Raw genomic sequence first — 6,050 nt, 5'->3', positions numbered from 1 at the left:
ATTTCAATACTAAATATGTATGCACCCAATGGTACAGAATCCAAGTTCTTAGAGGTGATGTTGAAGGAGCTACAGAAAAACTCTACTAGTGGGAGACCTCAATCTCCTGCTCTCAGATTTAAATAAATCTAACTATAAAATAAACAAGAAGAAAGTTAAGGAGGTAAATAGATTGATGGAAAGCCTAGACATGATAGATTTATGGAGGAATTTGAATAGGGATAGAAAGGAATATGCTTTCATTTCTGCAGTACATAGCACTTACACAAAAATTGACCATATTCTAGGGCATAAAAACCTAACGATCAATTGCAGAAAGGCAGACATAATGAATACATTTTTCTCAGATCATAATGCAATGAAAATCATATGCAATATTGGGACAGGAAAATATAGACCCAAAACTATTTAGAAACTAAATAAACTCATTTTAAAGAATGAGTGAATCAAACAACAAATTATAGAAAGAATTAATTATTTCATCCTAGATAATGACAATAATGAAACAACATACCAAAACCTATGGGATACACTCAAGGCAGCTGTCAGGGGATATATTATATCTTTAAATGCTTATCTGAATAAACTAAAGAAAGAGGAAATCAATGAATTAAACAGGCAACTAAAAAACTGGAGAAAAAACAAATTTAAAAAAACCCAGTTAAATTCCAAATTAGAAATTCTAAAAATTAAAATAGAAATTAATAAAAGCAAAAGCAAAAGAACTATTGAACCAATAAATAAATTAATAAAAGCTGATTTGATAAAAAACAATAAAATTGATAAACCTTTGGTCAACTTGATTTAAAAAAAAGAAGAAAACAAAATTGCTCATATCATAAATGGAAAAGGTGATCTAACCACAAATGAGGAGGAAATTAAAGTAATAATTCAGAATTATTTTGCCCAACTCTATGCCAATAAATTTGATAATTTAAATGAAATGGATGAATATTTACAAAACTATAAGTTGCCCAGGTTAAATGAAGAGAAAATTAAATACCTAAATAACCCTATCTCAGAAAAAGAAATTCAACAAGCCATTATTGAACTCCCTAAGAAAAAATTCTCCAGGGACAGATGGATTCACAAGTGAATTCTATCAAACATTTAAGGAGCAACTGGTTCCAGTTCTTTAGAAACTATTTGTAAAAATAGGTGAAGACAGAACTTTGCCTAACTCTTTCTATGACACCATTATGGTGCTGATACCTAAACCAGGAAGAATTCAATCAGAGAAAGAAAATTATTGACCTATCTCCCTGATGAATATAGAAGAAAAAAAATCTTAAATAAAATCTTAGCAAAACAACTACAACAAGTTATTACTAGGACAATACATTTTGACCAAGTAGGATTTATCCCAGGAATGCAGGGTTGGAAAACTGTCAGTATGATTAATTGTATTAATTCTATCACTAACAAACTTATCAGAGATCATATGATTATATCAATAGACACTGAAAAAGCTTTTGACAAAATACAGCACCAATTCCTACTAAAAACACTAGAGAGCATAGGAATAAATGGATTGTTCTTTAGAATAATAAACACTATTTGAAACCATCAACAAGCATTATATGCAATGGGGCTAGGCTAGAGGCATTCCCAATAAGATCAGGGGTAAAATAAGGATTCCCATTATCACCACTATTATTCAATATCATATTAGAAATTTTACCTTCAGCAATAAGAGAAGAAAAAGAAATTGAAGTAATTAGAATAGGGAAGGAAGAAACAAAACTCTCAGTCTTTGCAGACGACATGTTAGTATACCTGGAGAATACCAAAAAATCCTCTAAAAAAACTACTTGAAATAATTTGCAACTTTAGCAAAGTTGCAGGACATAAAATAAACTCTCATAAATTCTCAGAATTTCTATATATGACTAGCAAGATGCAGCAGGAAGAGCTAGAAAGAGAAATCCCATTCAAAGTAAACTCAGACAATATAAAATACCTGGGAGTCTACCTGTCAAGGCAGACTCAGAAACTTTATGAAAACAATTACAAAATACTTTTCACACAAATAAAATCAGACGAAAATAACTCAGCAAGTATCAACTGCTCGTGGATAGGCCAAGCAAATACAATAAAAATGACAATTCTACCAAAATTACACTACTTGATTAGTGCCCTACAAATCAAAATTCCAAAAAATTACTTTGAGTTAGAAAAACTTGTAAGTACATTCATATGGAGAAATAAGAAGTCAAGAATTGCCAGGTGCTTAATGAAAAAAAGTGCAAGAGAAGGTGGCTTAGCCCTACCTGATCTAAAATTATGTTATAAAGCATCAGTCATCAAAACTGTTTGTTATTGGCTAAGAAATAGAGTGGTGGATCAGTGGAATAGACTAGGTGTACTAGCAGGAAATGATTATAGTCATCTGTGTTTGATAAACCCATAGAGTCCAGCTATTGGGATAAAAACTCTCTCTTCAATAAAAACTTTTGGGAAAATTGGAAGTTAATATGGGAGAAACCTGGATTAGACCAGCACCTATACCAAGATAAGATCAAAATGGATACAGGATCTAGACATAAAAAATAATATTATAAGAAAACTAGAAGATCAAGGAATAGTTTACCTGTCAGATCTATGGAAAGGGGAGCAGTTTATAACCAAGGAAGAGATGGAGAACTTCATTAAAAACAAACTAGATAATTTTGATTACATTAAATTAAAAAGCTTTTGCACAGACAAAAACACTGTAACCAAGATCAAAAGAAATGTAGTGACTTGGGAAACAGTTTTTGCAACTAATGTTTCTGACAAAGGAATTATTTCTAAAATATACAGAGAACTGAGTCAAATTTTTAAAAAAAGGCATTCCCCAATAAACAAATGGTCAAAGGATATGCAAATAGTATTTACAGGTGAAGAAATCAAAGCAATCCATAATCATATAAAAAATTGCTCTAAATCACTAATTGTTAGAGAAATGCAAATTAAAGCATCTCTGAGGTACCACCTCACACCTCTCAGATTGGCCAATATGACTAGAAAGGACTATGATCAATGCTGGAAAGGATGTGGGAAATCTGGGACACTAATACGTTGTTGGTGGAGCTCATCCAAACTTTCTGGAGAGCAATTTGGAATTATGCCCAAAGGGCAATAAAAATGTGCATACCTTTTGATCCAGCAATACCACTAGTGGGTCTATACCCTGAAGAGATTATGGAAAAGGGTAAAAACATCTTCTGTACAAAAATGTTCATAGCAGCTCTGTTTGTGGTGGCAAAGAAATGGAAACTGAGAGAATGTCCATCAATTGGGGAATGGCTTAACAAACTGGTATATGTGTGTCATGGAACACCAGGAGGGATGGGAATTCAGAGAAATCTGAAAGGATTTGCATGAACTGATGCTGAGCAAGATGAGCAGAACCAGAAGAACATTATCTATCCTAACAGCAACATGGGAGTGATGATCAACCTTAATGGACTTACTCCTACCAACAGGGCAGTAAGCAGGCACAATTTTGGGATGTCTGTGACAGAGAATGCATCTATATCCTGAGAAAGAATTGCAGAGTAAAAAGACCAAAGATTATTACCTTTAATTAAAAACTTATTATGTAATTCTGCTATATCTCATACTATATGTTTCTTCCTTAAGAATATGATTTCTCTCATCACATTCAACTTAGATCAATCCATACTATAGGAAATGATGTAAAGACTAGCAAACTGCTTTCTGTGGGAAGTGGGGGGGAAGGAAACAAGATTGGGAGATAAATTGTAAAACAAAATAAAATACAGAAATAATTAAATAAAAATAAAATACTATTGATTACAGAAATGCAATTTAAAATAATTCGAAGGTACCACCTCAGATTGGCTATTATGAGAGAAGAGGACAATGATAAATATTGGAGAGAATGGAGGAAAACTAGGTAGTGTTGGTGGAGTTGTTAACTGATCCAGCCATTCTGGAGAGAAATTTAGAACTATACCTCCCCCTCAAAAAAAGGACAGAGTTTGAATGCAGGAAGGTGAGTCTTCCTGACACCAGTACTCTACCCACTGGCCACCCAGTTGCCTTACCTGGTGTTTAATCAATGCCTATTGACTGAATTCAATGTTTTCCTACCTAGACTCTGTGTTTATAGTACAAATATTATTTTCCTTCAGTTTGCAGTTAAGAAAACTGTATCTAAATAATGTTAAATGATCTGCCCATGGTAGCACACCTTCTCAATTTTAAAGTCACATTTCAAACTTCTGGTCCTCAATTAACCCTCCTATAGAATAAACGAGTCAGAATAGATAACCTCCAATATCCATTTCAGATTATATGTTATGATTCAGTGAAACAACAAAGGTATTACCACCTAAATTATGATAGAATTTCAAATCTGTTTATTGGCAAAATGGGGATTTACAAAAAAAAGAAATAGAAAATATTTTCTATATTGATTTGTTATTCTACATATAACATTATACTGTATCTTGGCCAAAAAAAATAGTAAAAGGACGACAAGAAGATTCAAGCATGATTAGTTAACTAAACAAACATAGCAACTTTTTGTCATTTAAAGCCATCAGTAAAGTAGTTACTCTCTACCTTTTTAATCATCTTACTTCTTGATCATCTTCCATGGATTCTCTCACCTAGCTAACCTGCCATTTCTTATAGCACTCCATTTCTTATCTCCTTGCCTTTTGTATTAATTAGCTATCTGTTTTGAGTGGAATGAAGTCACTGGAGTTTATTAAGTTGGAATGTGTGTATGATTATGCCATCTTTACACTTACACTTTAGCAAAATCCTTTTGCAAGACAACTCCAATTCTTATTTCCCTGGATCCTTGTAAGACCCTCCTCAAACCCCAAATTCTGTCTTCCCTGCTGCTTAAACTATTTCCTCTGTGCCATCCAGTTTGTAATTATCTTGTATGTACCTATTTATTTACAGTAGCATACAACCACCTTGAGGGAAAGAAATTTTCCTCCTGTTTTTCATCTCCCCAATGTTTAGCACTTTCTTTTTTTGCATGATATTTTTTTCCAACTGATATTTTACTTTATTTTTCAATTACATGTTGTGGAAGTATTTCAACATTCATCCACATGCAAATGCATATTTTTAACTTACATAATTTCCTTTAATTCTCCCTTCCCAACCTCCCCCTAGCAACAGTCAGTGAATATTGTACATATACATTTGTGTTTAACATGTTTTCAGATTAGTCATTTTTGATATGAAGAATTAGGATTAAGGGAAGAGAAAGAAAACCATGAGATGGGAAAGAAATACATAAGAGAAAATTTTTAAAACGTGAATGTAGTGTTCATTCAGATTCTGAAGGGGTTTTTGTTTTTTGTTTTGTTTTGTTTTGTTTTGGTTCAGTTTGGTTTCATTTGGCTGTCTCTGGATGGGGATAGCATTGTCCATAGCCAGTCTCCTAGGGTTGTCCTAGCTCTCTGAACTGCTGAGAGGAGCTACATCCATCAAGGTTGATCAACTCACAATGTTGTTATTAATGTGTACAATGTTCTCTTAGTTCTGCTTCCTTCAATGAAGGGAAAGGACTGTTTTTTGCCTCTCTTTGTGTTCATGTTTAAAACAATGTCTGACACAAGGAATGCACTTAATAAAGTTATTTGAAAGACTATTAATTGATTGAAAACATAAATTTCATGGGTCTCATATTACACCCCAGACAGGGGAGGCTGCCCTAGGATTGCTCTTCTTGCGATTTAGTGAGATGATTTCTTTTGTATGTTGGAACATTATGGTATGAGAGAAAACAATTCTTTCATCTCTTTTTGCAAGAGAACTTAAATTCCCCATACTCATGGGCCATGCATTCAGACTTACTGAATCACTAGCATTGAGATGCCTGGGGAAGGACAGAATAAGGAGTAGAGAGTCTGTGCTCTTCTGCAGCTCAAGTCTAGGAGTAGAATAAGAGAATAAGACATAGAAGACTCATATGACACAAAAGAATTCATGAAACCTGCATTTCAGAGCAGGTCAAATGAAACCTGATGGGGAAGATTTCTGATTGGAAAAAAGGATTCTTTGTTCATTCAAGGACC

The sequence above is a fragment of the Macrotis lagotis genome, chromosome 5 (genome assembly GCF_037893015.1).
Source record: "Macrotis lagotis isolate mMagLag1 chromosome 5, bilby.v1.9.chrom.fasta, whole genome shotgun sequence".
Classification (NCBI taxonomy): domain Eukaryota; kingdom Metazoa; phylum Chordata; class Mammalia; order Peramelemorphia; family Peramelidae; genus Macrotis; species Macrotis lagotis.
This window is presented reverse-complemented; position numbering follows the sequence as displayed.